The 22,564-nt window shown below is 38.5% G+C and overlaps 1 protein-coding gene and 1 pseudogene across 1 annotated transcript in view; one reads left to right on the top strand and one right to left on the bottom strand.

The window, feature by feature from the left end:
- The first annotated feature begins 6,986 nt into the window (after nucleotides 1-6,986).
- Nucleotides 6,987-22,564, top strand: part of LOC123588912 (olfactory receptor 2C1) — a 29,068-nt gene continuing 13,490 nt past the window's right edge. The window contains exons 1-2 of the mRNA XM_045460315.1: nucleotides 6,987-7,263; nucleotides 12,381-12,498. The gene's annotated coding sequence lies outside the window, so the exon portion shown is untranslated. The remainder of the gene's footprint in view (nucleotides 7,264-12,380; nucleotides 12,499-22,564) is intronic.
- LOC123588915 lies at nucleotides 19,114-21,032 on the bottom strand (annotated as a pseudogene).

Raw genomic sequence — 22,564 nt, 5'->3', positions numbered from 1 at the left:
ACTTCAGACTTACCTCTGATCTTACTAAACACAAAAAAATTCACACTGAAGTGAAGCCGTATAAATGTCAGCATTGTGGTAAGAGCTTTAGAGGGAAATCAGATCTTAATAAGCACGTAACAATACACCAGGGAATAAAACCATACAAATGTTCCTGGTGTGGGAAAAGCTTCAGTCAAAATTCAAATCTCCGTACACACCAAAGAACTCACACTGGAGAGAAACCCTTTATGTGTTATGTATGTGGAAAGAAATTCAGTCAGAATTCTCACCTTACTAAACACCGGAGAACCCACATGTAGCATCAGCATGAGAAGCTAGCAGGCAGTCAGGCCTTATTATGCACCAGAAACACCACCACTGAATGGATGCTTCTCCTTCTTTCAGAAAGAGGAAATTCACCAAGTACAGCCGAGCCCTGATGTTTATGAAAAAATACAAAATTATGAAGCATGAATAATTCTACACCAGTGGAAAATTTCGTGATATAAACATGTTTCTCAGAAAAGAATCAAGGTTGACTCTGCAGGGGATGCATTAATTTTGTACTAGTTAACGTTTTTACGTGTAAATCTTCAGGGAATTCCTTGCAAGAAAGACGTTCAAAGAACATTCTGCGTAAGGAATATACTATTTTGTGATTGTACCTGGCAGCAAATTCACCTTCAAATAGCAAATAGATCTCTGAATTAATCAGTCTTCTGTGATCATCGTGTTGTTGGTTTTGCATTGATTTTCCAGCGACTTTGAAACACATACAACAGAAACATCTGTAGCATGGTCTTCCAAAAGAAAAAGCAATAACCAGCCTGTTTAATTGTGTACCATTGCCTTCAAGGTAGTAGGCTTACCAATTTCAAGAGTCCCATGGGGGCAAAAATGAGTTCTATTGTTGAATTATCCAAGAACTACACTGGATTTTCTTCCTCTCCCTTGTCATTGGACCCTGTTCCTAGAGTTGGACATCATTTGAATTCCCTTTTTTTTTTTTTTTAAAGTTTATTTATTTTGAGAGAGTGAGAGACTGTGTGAGTGGAGAGGGGCAGAGAGGGAGAGAGAGAGAATTCCAAGCAGGCTTTGCACTGTTAGTGCAGAGCCTGATGCGGGGCTTGAACTCACAAGCCGTGAGATCATGACCTGAGCTCAAGTCAAGAGTCGGATGCTTAACCCACTGAACCAGCTGGGTGCCTTTGAATTCCTTCTTAAATATTTTAGCAACTTAGCTCTTAAATCCTTTTAGCCCCATTTTTATTGTGATGAAATGCTATTTATTTCATCAGTAGGGAATCTGTCAGAAGAAGGACCAGTGCACTAATTTATACCTCTCATTTGTAGTGGTTGATAAAGGACCCAATATCAATAAGATTGTATGGAAACGGGTTGGAATTTTTAAACATGTTATATATTCCATGTAAAGAAGAGTTGTCTGCAATAAAAGAAACTATAGACCTTTCCCTCTGATGATGTCAACCATGAATAGTAAAACTTTCCTGGGGCTTAAAGGGAAATTTATGGGAGTTCAGGATCAACTCAGGTTTTTATTTTCCTTCTTAATTTGCCTTTTGGTTTTAAAACACAGGGTTAGGTTTAGGAAGGAGTGTGTGCTGCAGGCAGGAAGCGGTTCACTGGGTGTGGCTGAAGGTTGGTTTCCCAAGAGGAAAGTTCGGGAACTGCTGAGTGGTGGGTAAGGTTGGCTGAATCCACATCCATGTTGATTGTCTTACACTGTAAACTATTATCAGTCAGACAGGGTATACATGTCTCTGTTTTGCACACAGCATTTAACAACAGCCTTAGGTGATAAATGATAGATGACTGAAAATCTCTATAGACTGTGGATCTTCCCGAAACTCTTATCTACAACAGTGACTCACATGTATTCCTGTTAGAGCTTTTAGGTAGTATCAGGAAAGGGTTTAAATGATCTCTTCCAAATGGCTTATAAATGATGAAGTTAAGGCTTGTAAAGTTAAGGTCTGGTTACAGGGACGTGTTCGGGACCCTATAGTTGGTACGTCCGTTGGTTGTCACTTAGCTGCATGAGTCAGGCCTGAAGGTAGGATTTGCAGGATGGATGTGTGTGTTATCCCTCCAGGGCCAGACTGGATGACGTTGTGTTGTGTCTGTTTCTAGCTTATAAGACATTCCTGTGGCTTGATTCGTTACTGAAACACTTAATTCTCCACGTTCTCTGTGAAAGAAAACTGTGTTTCATCTCAAGGTTATTCTGGGGACTAGAGGGGCTGGTGAAGGAAAAGCACCCCACAGTTTGGTCAGTAGTAGATGCTCACCGTGCGTTTCTTTCCCTTTCCCCTGCTCCCCATGATATGCTGGGCAGACTGACTACACTTAGGAAGCAGGTGCATTTATGGCTATTGGCAACTCCTTTGAGGAGTTGAGCGCTGCTGGTGGTGATAGTGCTTAGCTGCTTTGGTCTTTGACTCCAGTGCTTTATGGTTTAAGTCTCATGATGGTCTGGCGCCCTCAATGAGACTTTATTTTCTTCAAGATGATTCAAATAGGATTTCATAAGCACAGCCAGCTCTGAAGCTCCCATCTGCATAGCTGTTACCCAACGCCCTCATCCTTCGACTACTGGTACTGTGTCATCCCGGGACACATGTGGACATCTTCCTGGTGCTACATTCATTCACTTTGATGGGGATCTCTTGTGGGCCCAGGCACCGTTCTAGACTGAGAAGATAGTAGTGAACAAAAGAGCTGGAAATCCACTCTCACGGGACTCGTATTCTAGTGAAGAGTAGAGAGAGTGATTGTGGTTTTCTGCTACTTGAAGTTAGGGTCACGAGGTAGTTTTGGGTAATGGGTTGTGAGCAGAAGCCTCACTTGTGGGCTGAAGCCTTTCATTGTTGGTGCAAGACTCGATAGTGCTCTTCTGCGTCAATCGTGGAAGCCCACACAGGAAGGGGCCACAGGGTCAAAGTAGTCTGGGGCTGAGCGCCGCGCCCCCTGGCCTCTTGGTGAGGAGCTGTTCTGGAGCATGGCCCAGACCCGTGATGGACTTTATGGGAATGAGAAATAAACTTTTGTTAAACCACTGAGGTGTTGGTGTCGTGTGTTTCTGCAGCATAATCTGGCTCATACAAATAGAGGCAGCTATCTACTAGAGCTGCGGAACCTTTTCTGTGTCGTTCCATGTGGACTTTGACCCTCAACAGAAATCTGCCTCGTTTGTCCATGATGTGTATGAACAACGGAACAGTGTCAAAGCATTTGAAGAAAAACAAAATGTGAAGGATCCCTAATATTTCATAAAGGTACAAGTAAAATATGTTTCACTTGAGAAAAGTTAAATTAAAAAAATATTAGTAGCTTAAGGAGCAATAATTTACAGAGAAGAGTTAGGATAAAGGTTTGTTTAAAACATTTCTTTCATCCTTTATGGTGAGGGAGTGTTAGCCCTCATGATAGCTATTTATCCTTAAAAGAGAGGATGAATTTTGTATTTCCAAACTTATTTTTTCACTTAAGAGGAACTTCTACAGGGGCACCTGGGTGGCTCAGTCAGTTAAGCATCGGGCTCTTGATCTCGGCTCAGGTCTCAATATCATGGTTCGTGGGACTGAGCCCCACGTCAGCCTCTGCACTGAAGGCGTAGAGCCTGCTTGGGATTCTCACTCTCCCTCTCTCTCCCCATCGTCCCTTGTTTTCTCTCTCTCTCTCAAAATAAATACATTAAACATTTTTTTAAAAGAGGCACTTCTACAATATTCTCTTTTATGATCTCTCCAAACTCCCACATTTTCAAATCCACACTCACACAAGGCTCACTGTTCCTTTTACTCATGTACCAGTCCTATCTACTCTTACCACTCTGAGCACTGTTTATTTCTTTTTTTTTTTTTTTTAATTTTTTTTTTCAACGTTTATTTATTTTTGGGACAGAGAGAGACAGAGCATGAACGGGGGAGGGGCAGAGAGAGAGGGAGACACAGAATCGGAAACAGGCTCCAGATTCTGAGCCATCAGCCCGGAGCCTGACGCGGGGCTCGAACTCACGGACCGCGAGATCGTGACCTGGCTGAAGTCGGACACTCAACCGACTGCGCCACCCAGGCGCCCCAACACTGTTTATTTCCATCATAGCATGTATCGCCACTGAGAGTTATTTGGTTTGTTTACTTGTTTTTGTCTGTCTTCTCCCATAAAAATATAAGCATGGGGAGGGTAGGGGCTGTGTCTGTCTTCGGCAACCTTGAATCTTAAGTTCAAGCATAAGACTAACACAATCTCATATGCAACAAACACAAGAATGAAAGTATACCAAAGAGGAGAAACTGCCATGTCCACCTGCCCATTAGCTTTGGTTACTCAGGGCATCCACTGGCTCAGTAATCTTTCTTCTTGAGGTATCGAGTGCTGCATTGATGTGTGATGGCCATGAGTCCTGGTCTTGCACATGACCAGAAGAGGTGGAAGAAAGCATGAAGTGCTCTGAAGGATCACACAGAGACTTATATGTTGGGGACCTATGAATATCCAAGGTTATCATTTTATCCTTGTGAATGCCCAAACCCAAAGCTCAGGGATCTTCACCCTGGAATAGGCAGACCATATTCCATGTACACTGCAGGAAAATCACCTCCACTCAGGTTGCCTCCCCTCCTGGTCCAACCCCTGCGATGTCTGCTCTCCACCACTTGCCTTGCTGGTAACAAGGGCCCGAATGCTCACACACACCTGGCAGTCTTGCAAGCCCTTGAGCTGTTCCTGCCATGGACGATGCATACAGAAGGATCTGGAAAGGCCCTTACAAATCTAGCTCCATCAGTGAACCTCAAACTTGTACTCAGAGAACACTTTGAGATGTGCAGAGATGTTCCATGACAAAAAGTATTATTCATCCAAGTAAATTCAGGGACAGTGGGTTAGAATAAAGTGAATGTTTTGTTATAGGAAGACTACGAGCATTTACATTTAAGTGTAGTGTGAAACTAAGCCGGGAGGCGGTGGGGGGGGGGGGGGGGCGGAGGGTAGGTCAAAGGAAAGGATCGTAAGCATGCAGTGAATACCAGCCCCGTTTGAGTTGGAGGCCCTTGTGGTGATGCTGTTGTGTATGGAAGTCCCACCTAACAACTCCCAAGATTGTTTGGTGGAGCACCAGTTTGGGGAACACAGATCTAGTTAATCCTTTTACCATTATAGGAACCTGGGAGGATAACTGGTTTAATAGGACAGAACTAGTTCCCGCAACACTTGACTCAACAATTTAATATCATTTTCCTCCATTCCACGTGGCTTCTTGGTTAGTGCGATAGGCATCATTATTACACAATCTTGGAAGCTGAAGCTTCAGATCCCATGGCTACCTACTGCAGACAGTAGAACTAGGACCTGTGCATTCTCCTTTAAGAAGATGACTTAGAGAATATTCCTTTGCATGGGCCTGGCAGAAAAATTCACTTCTTCAGGGTCAAATGAGCAGTTGTGCTTGGCATCTTCCATAGTTACTGAAGGATCCAAACGTTTTACCAAGAACAATCTCAATAGCTTCCAACATCTGCCATGGCGAAGAGTGCTTTACAAATGGGATCAGAGAAGGGCACTTCAGGTTTACAGAGGACAGTGATACCAGGCTATAGTGAAGGGCCAACCTTGTATAACATCTTTCAACTTCAAAGCTCATCTTACAGGATCTCATCTACCCTACTTGCCAGGAGGGGTGAAGAACAGTGATCATTGGTCCCATTTGAGAGCAGATATATAAAGCAAATGGCAGAAAGTGATTGTCTTAAGATATGTTGGAGAAGATGCATGAAGACAATGGAAGATATCTGGTTCCTAGTTCAGATATGACAAGGTCCTTTGAATATGAGATGTCCAGGAAGAAATCAAATTCTTGTCCATGCAGTTATGAGTCAGGGCTCCTGACTAAGTACTTCTTATGCATTCTTCCCCTTCAGCTCTCTGAGATACTCTGCTGGTGCTCCATTCCAACACCATCTTGACCACTCATGTCAGCCTCACCATCTTAGAAGGAAGAAAAAGAGAGAGTGGGGCAGTTACATCTCAGGAAGCGCTGTTTTCTTGACTAAATGTTGCTATCTCGCCTATCTCCCCAAGGGCCAGAAATCCCTTCTTAGGGATGGTGTCTTGTTTTCAGAAAGAAACCCAGTTTTTTTCCTGTAGAGTTAACCAGGATGCTGTGCCCTCCCAAATCATTCTTGTTCCTGTACACAGTCTAGTACCTGAAAACAACCTCTCTTCTAACCATTCTTAGGCTCAAATGGGTCTGAGATTTTCAGGAGAGTAACAGGAAAGTTCTGCCATTTTGCATTCCCATCAGCAATGAATGAGACTTCCTGTTCCTCCACATCTTTGCCGACAGTTGTGTTCAGTGTTTTGGGGTTTTCACCATTTTGATGGTTGCATGGTGTTATTTTTTTTATTTTTTAATAAAGTTTATTTATTTTTGAGAGAGATAGTGCTCAAGTTGGATAGGAGGAGAGGGAGAGAGAGAGTTGGGGTGGGGTAGAGAATCCTAAGCAGGCTCTGCACTGTCAGTGAAAATCCTGATGCAGGGCTCGAACTCACGAACTGTGATATCATGACCTGAGCCTAAGCGAGACTCTTAACAACTGAGTCACACAGGCACCCCAGTGTTTTTGTTTTCATTTGCAATTCCCTAATGACTTGTAATGTGGAACATCTTGTCTGTGTACCTTGTCTGGTGAGGTGTCTGTTCAGATATTTGGCCCATTATTTTAATTAGGTTGTTCATTTTCTTATCTTTGAATTTTAACGGTTCTTCACCTAATTTGTGTAACATCCCATTATTGATTCTTCCTATCCATGAACATGGAATGTCTCTCCATTTATTTTTTTTTTATGTCTTTAATCTTGTAGTTTTATTCATGTATACCTTGTACATGTTTTTGGTATTTAGATGTTCAGCCATCTTATTATTTTACTAATGTAAATGGTATTTTGTTTTTAATTTCAATTTCCACTTGTTCCTTGTTGGTATATAGGAAAGTGGTTAAATTTTATGTATTAACCTAATAACCTTCAACTTTTCTACAAGTGCTTTATAAGTTCCAGGAGTTTTGTTGTTGTTGTTGACGATCTTGTCCTCTGTAAACAAAGAACGTTTTATTTCTCCTTTTTCAATCTGTATATCTCTTATTTTCTTATCGTTATTAAATTATATAGGGCTTCCAATATGATGTTGAAGAGGAGTGGTGCAAGGGAAATTCTTACCTTGTTCCTGATCTTAATGGGAAAGCTTCTAGATTCTCACAAGTAAGTATAATATTAGCTGTAGGGTGTTTCGGCAGTTTTTAAAATCAGATTGAGGAAATTCCCCTCTCTTCCTAGTTTGCTGAGTTTTTATCATGTATGGGTGCTGGATTTTGTCAAATGCTTTTTCTACATCTACTGATATGATCATATGATTTTTATTCTTTAGCCTGTTGATGTGAGGAATGGCATTAATATATTTTTGAATATTGAGCCAGCCTTGCATACCTGGAATAAGTCCCACTGTATAATTCTTATTATACATTGTTAGATTTGATTTGGTAATATTTTGTTGAGTATTTTTGAATCCATATTATTGAGGGATGCTGACCTATAGGTATTTTTTTCTTGCAGGTTTTTTTTTTTTTTTCCTAGTTTCTGGTATTATGGTAATGCTTACCTCCTAGAACGCCTCACCAGTATTCCCATCCACCTCAGATACTGTTTGTCCTTTCATTACGGTCATCTTTCATCTCTACAGCCTATCCAGGTCCCTGATATCTGACCATAGCTTTATACCTGTATTTCTGTGTTAGAAGATATCTTTCATTGCCCTCTATTCTTTTGTATTGGAAGCTTTACCTGTGGAGAGTTTAGCAGAGATTTGTTGACTGTCTCTTAGCACCCATTTTCCCTTTCCTTTTTCCCAACAACACTGATTCCATTCGGAGGTCTGTGAGGTTCTTTACGCTCATTCCTAGAAATGAAGAATGTGACCTAACCTAAGTTAGTAAAGGAGGATTCTCCCTCTGTGATTGGAAGATGGCTCAGTGTTAGGTATATGACCTTAAGTTGGTCCCATGGGGACTTCTGTTTGAAACGGTAGAACAAACCCAGCTTTTATTGGATGATACATGTTACCCACTGGTTGTTGACAGTCTTCCTGAAACTAGGAGAGATATGAACCTTAGAATGAAACCAACCACCATAGAAGGCAGAGCAGAGTGATAAATATTCAGTCTTGGTGACACATTGGGCTGTAGGATCAAGCATCACCTGATACCTAGAACTGCCCTTGACTTTTTAGCTACCTGAATCTATATGTTTCCTTTTATGTTTAAGCCAGTGTAAGTTGGAGTTTCTGTTCATTGTAACTGAAAGAATCCTAATACATAGAGAAACAGCTAATATATAGATGTAGGAGATGAAGCATCCTTTAACATACACCTATTGAAAGTTTCCACTATGGAAATCATTAAACGTACAGAAAAGTAGAGTAATATGGTGAAGACTTGTGTAGGCTTTAAACTTTACGTATCCTGTTTCACTTATCCTTTCCAGTTTTTTGTTTTTATTTTGTTTGTTTTGTTGGGGTTGTTTGTTTGGGAGTATTTTATTTTTTAATTATTATTTTTTGATTTTTTAAATTATTTTTTAAAGTAATCTCTGTGCCTAGTGTGGGGCTCAAACTGATGACCCTGAGGTCAAGAGTCATATGCTCTACTGACTGAGCCAGCCAGGTGCCCCTTGGGAGTATTTTAAAGGAAATCTCAGACATTATAACATCTCACCCGTAAATAGTTTAGTTTATAAGACATGAACAGTTCTTGACAATCTCTATTCTGAACCATCTTTGACAAAAAATTCCCACATGACAGAGACACTCTCTCCCACAGGAGGGAAGTTTAACTGAGAACGTGGGAGCTGCTTTTCACTCTCTCTGAGGGCAGAACTTGACCAACAACTTTTCAAGATGGTTATGTAAGAGGATTCTCCTGGGTTCCTCTCTGTGGTGTCCAGTTATGAGAACAACAGGCAATCCAAATGCATCATAATGAGGGTGGTCCAGGAGGGACGCTAGATGCCTGTAATAATTAACAGAACAATATATTAATAAGATGAAACTACGCAATCATCTGTTGCACTTTTAACAAGCCCCAAAGTGGTTCACTCATTAAGAGTTCAGTGGCAACAGTTAATTGATAGTTTCCTGGAAGCAACTAAAAAACACAGTAATACTAATTATCCTCTAATGTATTTGTATAGAGCATTCCCCCGGGAGCTCAAAATGCCCTCATTTACCTACTTGCACTGGCTTTAAATTTTTGTTCTTGAAATAATGTGTAAAGTGTAAATGAATACTAAAAATCATTTGAATTTTGTGATAATTCACCCCCTCAGCATTCCTGCTTGATGATGATGATGTGTGTGTGTGTGTGTGTGTGTGTGTGTGTGTATTTTAATGTTTATTCATTTTTGAGAGACAGAGAGATGGAGTGTGATCAGGGGAGGGACAGAGAGAGTGAGACACAGAATCTGAAGCAGGCTGCAGGCTGTCAGTGCAGAGCCGGACATGGGGCTCGAACCCACAAACCGCGAGGTCGTGACCTGAACCGAAGTCGGACGCTTAACCGACTGAGCCACCCAGGCACCCTAGATAATGTATATTTTTTAATTAGCATTTGACCATCACATTTCAGTAACTGCTAGGATGCAAAGTGACCTGGAAATTTAATACTTCTATTCCATTTTCTTCTCCATTTGTTATCATACTTATTCTAAATAAGGAGTTTTCTCTCCTTTTCTGTCATTCGTGTCCATTCCATCCCTTGATCCTCTTTCTGGATCTATTCTAAAGTAGCTACTGTATATTCCAACACCTAGGGCCCTGATAGTCAAAAAGCATACTATTCTCTTTTTGCACACTTCTCTTTTTTTAAGTTTATTTATTTTGAGAGAGGGAGAGAGTGAGAGGGAACGACCAAGCAGGGGAAGGGCAGAGATGGGGGTGGACAGAGGACGCAAAGTGGGCGCACAGCCATGACACCAATATAGGACTCGAACTCACGACCCATAAGATCATGACCTGAGCCAAAGTTAGATGCTTAACCAATTGAGCCACCCAGGCACCCCTGAACTATACACTTCTGTGAAAGTCATAGTTTATCGTTTATAAGACCTACTTAACCAACCAAGTGTTATTACTGCTAGAATTCCTGGTACGTTAGCCTACTGTTTATCACCTGTAACTCCCAAACTGACCCTAAAATTGAGCTGCTTCGAAAACTTGCTCTTTCCTTATTTCTGCGTGGGGTTGTTTGCCCCCTAAAGCTTCTAGAAAGATATGCACTGTGAATGTTCATTCATTCATTCAACATTGGGCAAGTATTTACTGAGCACTTTCTATATGTCATTGTTTTACATGTTGGGATTTTATATTCGCAAACTTTTTTGGTTTTGTCTTTTCCTTCTAAAGAATGATGGATTGGGGATAAAGAGGGCATTTTCTACATTTCTTTACATTGTTTAGGTACATAATTTGTATACGTTTATGTCATTTTCATTTGGTTGGCTGATTGGTTTTCCAAGGCCAGTTTCCCACTCTGCCTTATCTTCAAGTCCAACTTCAGCTCCTGTAAGACAGAATAGGAAAAGCATACCTCTACTAACTTAATATTAAATTTTAAAAATAGATGTGAGCAGTGCCTGGGTGGTTCAGTCAGTTAAGTGTCTAACTCTTGATTTTGACTCAGGCCATGATCTCAGCGTTGTGAAATCGATCCCCGTGTTGTGTTCCATGCTAACCGTGGAACCTGCCTAAGATTCTTTCTCTTCTCTCTCTGCCCCTCTCCTGCTGGGTCTCTCTCTCAAAAAAAAAAAAAAAATTAATGTGAATTGACTTAGGCATTCTACTAATTTGGGAGTGGACATTAACACCTACATTTGAAGGGCACATCCGATATTTTTACTTATTAATTAATCTTAGGGATTTAGAAATGATTAGAACATTAAAGGCGGAGGAAAGAATTGTAGATATACTCTTAATAATACATCGAGACACAAAAGAAACTCCTTTAAAAATTGTAAGCACTTTAGCATATAAGCAATTGTATTCTACTTGCCACAAGATGAGAAGTTTGGTTTTTTTTTGCCTACGTCTGAAATTTTCACAGCCATTAGCCCCAAAATTATCAGAAACTTAAGCAACATTATTTACCACTATCTGAAAGAAACTTTATAATAGAAAGACAACCCAACTTTTCTAAAGGCAAAGAATCTGAATAGACATTTCTCAGAATAAGATATATAGATGGCCTATCAGCACACAAAAAGGCACTGAACATCATTAGACATCCGGGAAATGCAAATCAAATGCACAATGAGATACAACTCCTATCTACGAGCATGGCTATAATAAAGAAGTCAGATAATAACAAGTGTTATTGAGGATATGGAGAAATTGGAACTCTCATTTACTGCTGGTGAGAAGATAAAATGTTTCAGCCACTATAGAAAACACTGTGGCCACCCTTCAAAAAGCTAATCATAGAATTACCATTTGACACAATCATTACACTCCTAAGTATCTACACAAGATAAATGGAAACCTGTGTCCACACAAAAACTTGTATACAAATATACATAGCAGCATTATTCACAGTAGCCCCAAACTAGAAGCAACCCAAAATGTCCATCTTTGGGTAAATGGATAAAGTGGTGTGTGTGTGTGTGTGTGTGTGTAATGGGAACATTATTTATCAATAAAAAGAAATGAAGTTCTGATGCATCATACAGCATAGATGGACCTTGAAACCGCACTAAATGAAGGGATCCAGGTACAAAAGATCCCATGTCTTATGAAATACCCAGTATAGGCAAAACCTTGGAGACAGAAGATAGACGAGTTGTTTGTAGGGGCTGGGAACCGGAAGAGAATGGAGGGTGATGGGTAACAGATACAGCATTTCTTTTTGAGGTGAAGCAAATGTTCTGGAATTAAATAGTGGTGACGAATTGTGAATATGCTAATAAAACCACTGAGTTATACCCTTTACAATGGTGAGTTTTATAGTAAGTGACTTATAGCTCAATTTAAAACTTGACTAAGAAGGGGAGTAAAGTGGAGAGTGATAAGTAGGCTTCTAGGTAACTAACAGATGCAACAGGGCAGAGTGTAGACACAAAGAAAGAAAGATGAAGTAAATGCTTTGAAAAGAAACTAATTTAGGAAGTCTTCTGTGGAGGCAGGGACTAGGGAGAACCAATCTGAAGGGAGAACCAATAATAGAGAAAAGAAGCAAAATGGTAAGGATTAGAAAGGCAGAAACAACACTATTGGTATTGGGGTTCAAGTTCTAGGTAAGATGGAGTGAGCGTGTCTCTTCTTTTCTCTCACATAGAAACAACTATAAAACTTGGATAAAATGCTTGAAGACGCTGTTTTAGGACTACAAAGAGCCGACAGCAGGAGGTGATTTGGCTAAGAGCACCGGAATTCAAAGTATCACTGAATTGGTTGTGAGTTTACAATTTATTTTCTCTCATATCCCTTGATCTCAACACAACTAGAAATCCAAAAGTGAACACTGTAGTAAAGATAGAGACAAACATAAAACATTTATTTATGATAAAAACTATCAGCAAATTAGGAATGGAACGGAACTTCTTCAACGTGTAGAAAAGCCTCTATGTTAAAAAGCAATGCCTAATATCATACTGAATTGACAGAAATTAAATGCTTTCTCTCTGAGATCAGGAACAAGACAAGAATCCCCACTCCTACTCTTCCTATTCATCATCCTACCAGAAATCTTAGCCAGTCCAATAATGAAAGAAAAGAAAATATAAAGGGTAATTTGGGGGGCTCAGTCAGTTAAGTGTCTGACTCTTGATTTCGGCTCAGGTCATGATATCACAGTTCGTCAGTTTGAGCCCCACATCAGGCTCTGTGCTGACAGCACAGAGCTTGCTTGGGATTCTCTCTTTCCCTCTCTCTGCCTCTTCTCTCTCTCCCTGCCCCCTCTCAAAAATAAATAAACATTAACAAAATCTATTTGGAAAAAGGAAAGGAAATATAAAACATCCAGATTGGAAAGGAAAAATCAATACACTGTCTATTCAGAAAAGATGTGATTGTCAATGTAGAAAATCCTAAGACCTTACAAAAATTTCTAGAATAATTAAATTTAGTGAGATCACAGGATGCAAAGTTAACGAAAAAATCCTATTTCTAGCACTGGAAACAGTAGCATTTACAATAGCTTCAAAGAATGAAATATTTATGTATAACTCTTAAAAACCATGTATGTATGCTGAGAACTTCAAACCATTGGTGAAATAAATCAAAGAAGTCCTAAATAAATAGAGAGACATACTATGTTCATAAATTGGGAAGACTCAACATAGTAAAGATGTCAGTTCTCCCCTGAGGATCAATGGATTTAACGTAAGATGGAAAGGTAAAGGAACTAGAGTAGACTAAAGAGTTGTGAAAAATAATAAAGATTTGAAGGAATCACATCACTTGATTATAAGACTTTTTCTAAAGCCCCATTAATCAAAACAATGTGGTATTGTAAAGGGATAGACACATAGATCAATGGAATAGAATAAAGAGTCTAGAAATAGACCCATATAAACATGACAAGTTTTTTTATAGGCAACTTTTTAGTAGGTGACATTCACATTAAACAAAAGTAACTATTTTAAACTGAACATTCGAGTCGCATTTGAAACATTCACAGGGCGCCTGGGTGGCTCAGTTGGTTAAGTGTCTGACTTCAGCTCAGGTCATGATCTCACGGTCTGTGAGTTCAAGCCCTGCATCGGGCTCTGTGCTGTCAGTTCAGAGCCTGGAGCCTGCTGCAGATTCTGTCTCCTCCTCTCTCTGCCCCTCCCCCACTTATGCTCTGTCTCTCTCTATCAAAAAATGAATAAACGTTAAAAATTTTTTTTAGGGGCGCCTGGGTGGCGCAGTCGGTTAAGCGTCCGACTTCAGCCAGGTCACGATCTCGCGGTCCGTGAGTTCGAGCCCCGCGTCGGGCTCTGGGCTGATGGCTCAGAGCCTGGAGCCTGTTTCCGATTCTGTGTCTCCCTCTCTCTCTGCCCCTCCCCCGTTCATGCTCTGTCTCTCTCTGTCCCAAAAATAAATAAAAACGTTGAAAAAAAAAATTAAAAAAAAAATTTTTTTTTTAAACATTCACAATGTTGTGCACCTACCACCTCTATCTAGTTCCTAAGCATTTTAATCATCCCCAAAGAAAACCTTGTATCCATTAGGTAGTCACTCCCCATTCTTCCCTTCTCATAGTCCCTGGAAACCATAAGCTTGCTTTTTGCCTTAGTGGATTTATCTATCCTGACTATTTAATGTAAATGGAGTCATACAATATGTGACCTTTGGGGTCTGGCTTTTTTCCATTTAGCATAATGTTTCTGTAGTTCATCCATATTGTAGCGCATATCAGCACTTCCTTGCTTTTTTGGCTGAATAATATTTCATAGTATTTATATACCACAGTTTGTTTATCTTTTCAGCTGCTGATGAACATTTGAGTTTTTCTACTTCTTGGTTAATGTGAATAGTGCTCCTATAAACATGCATGTGTGAACATTTGTTTGAATGTTTTAGTTGAGGGGGGTGCTTATACACCTATGAGTGGAACTATCAGATCATTTGGTAATTCAATGTTTTATTATTGGGAACAAACTTTTCTATAGTGGCTGAACTATTCTACATTCTCACCAGCCATATACAGCCATTTACAAGTCCAATTTCTCTACATCCTTACCAACATTTACTATTTACCTATTTTATATTATTATTATTATTAATTATTCTTATTATTACTATTGTCATCTGAGTGAATATGAAGTGATATTTCACTGTAGTTTGATTTGCATTTTCCCAATGACTAATGAGGTTGAGCATCTTGTCATGTGCTTGTTAGCCATTTCTCTTTGGAGACATGTCTATTCAAGTCCTTTGGCCATTTAAAACTTGGGTTTTTAGGGCATCAGTGTGGTTCAGTTGTTTAAGCATCTGGCTCTTATTTTTGGCTCAGGTCATGATTTCACGTTTTGTGGGTTTGAACCCCACATGAGGCTCTACACTAACATTGCAGAGCTTGCTTGGAATTCTCACTGTCTCCCTCTCTCTCTCTTAAATAAACTTTTAAAAAAAGAAAAAAAACCTTGGGTTGTCTTTTTGTTTTTGAGTTGTGGAAGTTCCTTATATATTCTGAATATTAAACCCATACCCTATATATGATTTACAAGTATCTTCTTTCCTTATGTAGGTTTTCTTCTCACTTTCATGATGAAGTCCTTTGATACACAAATTTTAAGAATTTTTATAAGTTCCAATTTATCTATTTTTTCTTTTGTTGCTTTCGCTTCTGGTATCATGTCTAAAAATCCATTGACAAATCTAAGGTCACAAAGATTTACCCGTATATTTTCTTCTAAAAGTTTTATACTGTTAGCTCTTACATTTAGGTCATGGGTCCATTTTCATTAATTTTTGTGTATGATGTGAAGTAGGGGTTTTTGTTTTTGTTTGGCATGTGGCAGTCCAGTTGTCCCAGCACCATTTGTTGAAGAAACCATTCTTTCCCCCATTGAATGGTCTTGTGGTCTTTATTGAAAATCAGTTGACCATAGATAAAGGGGTGTATTTGTGGAGTCTCGATTCTATTCTAGCAGTCTACATGTCTATGCTTATGTCAGTACCACATCATTTTGAATTATAGTATGTTTTGAAATTGGGAAGTGTGAATCCTCCAACTTTTTTTTTAGGCTGTTTTGGCTAATCAGGATCCCTTGCAATTCCATATGAATTTGAGGATTGGCTTCTCCATTTCTGCAAAAAGACCATTGAAATTTTGACAGGGATTGCATTGAATCTGTAGATAGCTTTGGGGTGTACTGCCATATTAACCGTGTAAAGTTTCCTAATCCATGAACACAGGGTGTCTTCTGTTTTATTTATATCTTCTTTAACTTATTTTATTAATTAAATTCTATTTAATTTATATATATATACCTTATGGTTTTTAGCATAGAAGTCTTTCATCTCTTTTGTTAAATTTATACCTAGGTATTTTATTCTTTTGGATGTTATTGTAAATTGAATTGTTTTCTTAATTTCTTTTTTATATTATTCATTGCTGGTATATACAAACACAACTAATTTTTCTATGTTGATCTTGTATCCTGAAACTTTGCTGGATTGTTTATTATTTATAGTGATTTCTATGTGGATTCTTTGGGATTTTCTATATAAAGGATCCTATCATCTATGAATAGAGAAAGATTTATTTCTTCCTTTCCAATATGAATGCTTTTTATTTCTTTTTCGTGCCTCTTGATTTACCATAGAACTTTCAGTAAAATGCTAAATATCAGTGATGAAACTGGGCATCTTTACTTTGATTCTTATTTTTGGCAGAAAGCTTTTAGTCTTTTACCATTGAGCATGATGTTGGCTGTGGGATATTGTTGTTGTTATTATTATTATTATTATTATTATTATCATTATTACCCCTTTATCATGTTGAGGAAGTTCCCTTCCATTCCTAGTCTGTTAAGTGTTTTTATCATGAAAGGGTATTGGGTTTTATCTAATAGTTTTACTGCATCATTCATTTCTTCCCTTTACTTTATAATGTAGCGAATTACACTATATGTAATTCAACATTATGTTGAATCACCCTTGCATTCAGGGAATAAGTTCTACTTAGTTATGCTATATAATCTTGTTAATATGTTGTCGGGCTCAGTTTGTTAGTATTTTTTTTCATGTTTAATGTTTTTATTTATTTTTGAGACAGAGAGAGAGCATGAGCAGGGGAGGGGCAGAAAGAAGGGGTGACACAGAATCCGAAGCAGGCTCCAGGCTCTGAGATGTCAGCACAGAGCCTGACGCAGGGCTCGAACTCACGGATTGTGAGATCATGACCTGAGCTGAAGTCGGACGCTCAACCAGCTGAGCCACCCAGGCGTCCCAGTTTGTTAGTATTTTGTTGAGGATTTTTTGCATCTATATGCATAAGGAACATTAGTGGGTAGTTTTCTTTTCCTGGAATCTCTATGTCTGTGGCCAAATTATATTTGACAAAGGTGCAAAAACAATTTAGTAGATAAAGGACAGTCTTTTCAATGAATGATTTTGGAAGAATTGGACATCCGTATGAAAAAAAAAAGAACCTCCGTGTAAACCTTATAGCTTATATAAAAGTTAACCCCAAATTGGTTACAGTCCTAACTGTAAAATCTAAAACTCTACAACTTCTAGAAGAAAATAGGAGGAAATCTTGTGACCTTGGAATTAAGCAAAGAATTCTTAGACATGATGTTAGAACACAGTCCATAAAATAAAAAAACAAATATATTGGATTCTGTTAAAATTTTTAAATTTCACATGAAAGCCACTGTTAAAATAATGAGAAGACTGCTTTGGAAAAGAAACTGGTAGTTCCTCAAAAGGTTAAACATCTGTCTGACCCAATAATTCCAAAACTAGGTATGTATCCAAAAGAAGTGAAAACATGTCCACACAAGAACCTATTCACAAATGTTCATAGCAGTATTATTCACAACAGCCAGAAGTGGAAATAACGTAAATGTCAATCAGAAATAAAAGGAATGGAGTACTGGGGTGCCTGGGTGGCTCAGTCAGTTGAACGTCTGACTCTTGATTTTGGCTCAGGTCAGGCTGCCAGGGTCGTGGGATTGATCCCTGCGTCAAGCTGTGCTCAGAGCATGGAGCCTGCTCTTTCCCACTTCCCCTCCCCCTACTTTTGCATGAACATGCTCTCTCTTTCTAAAATAAAAAAATAATAAATAAACAGGAACGAAGTATTGATTTATGTCATAACATGGGTAAACCTTGAAAACATTATGCCAATTGAAAGAAACCAGTCACAAAGGACCACATATTATACGAATCCTTTTACATGAAACGTTCAAAATAAGTAGATCTGTACAGAAAGTAGACTGGTTGTTGCCTGGAGCTTGGGTGTGGGTGGGAAGGTTGGGTCAAAATGGCAATGGGTATGAAGTTTCTTTCCGTGATTATGAAAATGTGCTAAAATTGATTATGAAGATGGTTTGTACAGCTCTGTGAATATATCAAAATCTATCAATCTCACACTTTAAATAGGTAAATTGTATCATGTGTGAATTATATTGATAAGGGTGTTATAAAAAATAAGAATAAGGGACGCCTGGGTGGCTCAGTCGATTGAGCATCCGACTCTTGATTTCAGCTCTGGTCGTGATCCCAGGGTCATGGGATCGAGTCCTATATTGGGCTCTGTGCTGAACATGGAGCCTGTTTGGGATTTTTCTCTCTCTCTTTCCGCCCCTCTCCTCCACTCACAAACTCTCTCTAATGATAATAATAATAATAATAATAATAATAATAATGATAATAATAATAATAGTAATAAAAATAATAACAATTTTTAAATAATAAAAATAAGAATAAAAGACAAGCTATTGACAGGAGAAAATATTTGCAGACCACCTATCTGCCAAAGGGCTTGTATCTAGAATATATGAGGAAATCTCAAAACTGAACAATAAGCAAACAGTCCAATTTTAAAGTGGGCAAAAGACGTAAACAACAGGATATGCAGATGGAAAATTAGCAAATGAAAGAGGTTCAACATTGTTAGCCATCAGGGAAATGAAATTAAAACCACAGTGTGATATCACTGCACACATATCAGAATGCCCAGAATAAGAAGTAGTGACAACATCAGATGCCGGCAAGAATATGGAGGAACTGGATCACATATGTTGGTGAGGGTAATATAAAATGATACAGCCGCTCTGGAAAACATCTTGGTAGTTGCCTATGAAACTAAACATGCAAGTACCATAAGAACCAGCAATTAAAGTCTTGGGCATTCATCCTGAAAAATAAAACCTTAATGGCTTGAGGTGATCCCTGAAAATGTCTCGCTATTCACTTGACCCAGAAAACCCTACAAGATCATGCAAACCAGGAGATTCAGATCTTTGTTCACTTTAAGAACACGTGTGAAACTACTTAGGCTACCAAAGGTATACATACCCGAAAAGCCACCAAGTGTCTGAAAGATGCCACTTTGCAGAAACGACGTGTGCCATTCCATCACTACAGTGGTGGAATTGGTAGGTGGAGCCAGGCCAAACTCTGGGGCTGGACACAGGGTCAGTGGCCCAAAAAGAGTGCTGAATTTTTACTGCACATGCGTACAAATTCATAGAGTGATGCTGAACTTAAGTGTTTAGATGTAGAGTCTCTGGTCATTGAGCACATCCTAGTGAACAAAGCCCCCAAGATACAGAATAGAACTTACAGGGCTGATGGTCAGATTAACCCATACATAAACTCTCCCTGGCATATTGAGATGATCCTTACTGAAGAAGAGCAGATTTTTGGAAACCAGGAAAGGAGGTTACTGAGAAGTAAAAGATACCCTAGAAGAAACCGAAGAAACAGAAACTTATGGCCCAGGAGTAAATTCTGCATAAAATGAATGTAAATGTGTGAATCTACAATTATCTTACCACAAATTTAATTTAAAAATGGGCAAAAGTCATGAACAGACACCTCACCAAAGAGGATATAAGAACAGCAAATAATACAAGAAAGGATGTTCGACATCATTAGCTATTAGGGAAATGCAAATTAAAACTAGGATAAGCTATCACTACACTCCTATGAGAATGGCTAAAATAAAAATAAAATACCAACCAGTAGCAAACGTGTGGAGCAACTGGAGAGGTCATACATCATGCTAGGAATGCAAAATGATACAACCATTCTGGAAAATCATTTGGCAATTTACTATAAAGTTAAACATACACTTCCAGTGTGACCCAGAAATCCCACTCCTGTGTACCTACCCTAGGGGAATAAAAACATGCTCCCACAAAAACCGGAACACAAGTATTTATAGAACTTCCCTTCATAATCACCATAAACTGAAAACAACCACAACAGATGAATGGACAAACTGTGGTACATTTGTACAGTAGAATGTTACTCAGGAATAAAAAGGAACAAACTTTTGGTACACATGACAACTTGGATGAATCTCAAGAGCATTGTACTAGTTCAAACGGTTACATACAGTAAAATTCCACTTAGGTGATATTATTAAAAAAGACAATTTATATGATATTTTCATCTCTGTAGGGATGGAGAGCAGATCAGTGGCTGCCAGGGTCAATGGGTTGTGGGGGGTGACTGAACGATTCCGTGTCCTGAGTATGGTGATTATTACCCAAATCTATACATGTGTTAAATCTTTTTTTTTTTTTTTGAAGTGAACATAACCTCAAGATTTTATTATCTTCATAATGTAACAAAATATGAAGTTTAGAACTGGATCACTTGGGACTCTGTCTTCTTATCTCCTCCCAGTGCAAAATGTTTGCATCTCTTAATAGCCAGCATTCTCTTAGATCTGCAGTTGGGCTCAACACATTCAAGCCTCAGCACAATCTTCTTTGTAGTTTTAGCCTTTTTCCAGAAAATCAGCTAAGCTTGCCCACCATGGCCACTCTGTTTCCTGTCACAATGCCGCTTTCCCTGGGCATAAAGAGAATCTGCCTTTCTTGTACTGTGTCTCTTTGTGGGGTTGGTGCTTGCCACGTTTCTTTCAGAAAGTCCAGCAGGTTTTAGGAACATTCACCATGGTTGTGAGAGCACTATCAGCACAGAAAGACTACACATGTGTTAAAATTTTTAAAAGAAAAATATCACTCTCACTGAGAGTAAATATAAATAAAGCTATTTTTATTAACAGATTATGTAACCGCCTACAGTTATATAGAATCCAAGAGAATAAACAGCTAAGGTTAGTATCTTGCTGGATAGAGGATCAGTGTATAAATCAATTACTTTCATATATACCAGCAAAGTTAGAACATTATACAATTATTGCAAAAAAGATATTATTCAGTGACTAATCTAACAAAAGATGTGCAAGACCTTTATGGAAAGAAAGATGTCATAATTAAAGCACATTAAAGAAGACTTATAAAAACTCTCATCACAGATGGGATGACTCAGACTCGCAGAGTTGATTCTTCTCAGTTAATTTACAAATTTAATACAATTCTATTCACAATACCAACAGGGCTTATTTTGAAATCTGAAAAGGCTGATTTCAAAATGTATGTGAGGGGCCCCTGGTTGGCTCAGTTAGTTGAGCAACTGACTCTTGATCTCAGCTCAGGTCTTGACCTAGGGGTCCTGAGTTCAAGCCCTGCACTGGGCTCTGTGCTGGGCGTAAAGCCTACTTAGAAAAAAACAAAACAAACAAACAAACAAACAAAAAAACTGGAGGCACCTGGGTGGCTCAGTCTGTTAAGCATCTGACTCTTGACCTGGCTCAGGTCATGATCTTACAGTTTCATGAGTCTAAGCCCTGCAAGGGTCTCTGTGCTATCAGTGCAGAGCCCGCTTGGGATTCTGTCTTTCCTTCCCTCTCCCCTCCCCTGCTTGTGTTCTCATTCTCTCAAAATTAATAAAAAAAAACTTTAAAAAATTAAAAATGTATGTGAAAGAGCAAAAGGTCAAGAATGCCCAAGACAGTTTTGAAGACCAGCAAATGAGGGAATTCAAAACCTAGAGTTCTTTTGGTAGGACGTTACTGTTTACTCTTTCAACTTCTTCAATGATTAAATTCTATTTTCTGTCATGTCCCAATTTCAGCATTTCCTCTTTCTCCAGAAATTTAATAATTTCATCTAGATTTTCAGATTTACTGCTCTATAGTTGTTTTATATTAGTTCTAGTATGTCTCTTTTATTTTCCTTCTTAAAATTTGTATTTTATATTTTTAAAAGTCTACTGTTTCATATGAGCCACGCCAGTAATTGGATTCTCTCTTGTATCTCTTTTCCAACTGGTTGCAGTAAATGCTTAACTATTTTCTCAAAATTTTAAATTATGAAATAACAAAATATACATAGAAAAAAATCTATGTAGAATAACATAATGAACACCTTTGCACCTACTACCCAATTAAATAAAATCTAACAAGTACAATTGAAGATCGTGTGTACCACTTCCCATTCTTATTCCATTCCTTCTCTCTCCAAATTTAACCACTATCATGAGTTTGGTGTTCATTGTGGGATTTTTTGGTAGTCAGAGCAGTGACTCAGGAATTTGATTACCTGGGTTCATACACCCGCTCCACTTCGTATTAGCTGTGTGGTCTTGAGCAATTTATTTAAGCTTTAGATTTTTCAGTTTTCTGTTTTGTAAAATGAAAGTCAAAAAAGCCCACCTTATGAGGTTTTTAAGGAAATTCAATAATTAACACAAAGATGCCTAGGACATCCTGGCTTTATTGAAGCATTAAGTAAGTGTATGTGTGTACCAGTAAGTGTGTAGCATTGCGTGTATAACATTGTTTTGCATATTTAATTTTTTTTACATAAAAGTTTTCCCATGATGGATTTTTTCTTCAATCATTTTTGTTCATTCCCAAATTGGAAAGGAAGATGCAAAACTATCTCTATTAACAGATGACATGATCTTATTTATAGAAAGTCCTAAAGAATCCCTACAAAAACG

Source organism: Leopardus geoffroyi, chromosome E3 (assembly GCF_018350155.1).
Source record: "Leopardus geoffroyi isolate Oge1 chromosome E3, O.geoffroyi_Oge1_pat1.0, whole genome shotgun sequence".
In the NCBI taxonomy this organism is placed as follows: domain Eukaryota; kingdom Metazoa; phylum Chordata; class Mammalia; order Carnivora; family Felidae; genus Leopardus; species Leopardus geoffroyi.
Note: the sequence above shows the minus strand (reverse complement) of the source record. Positions and strands in the feature narration are given on the sequence as shown.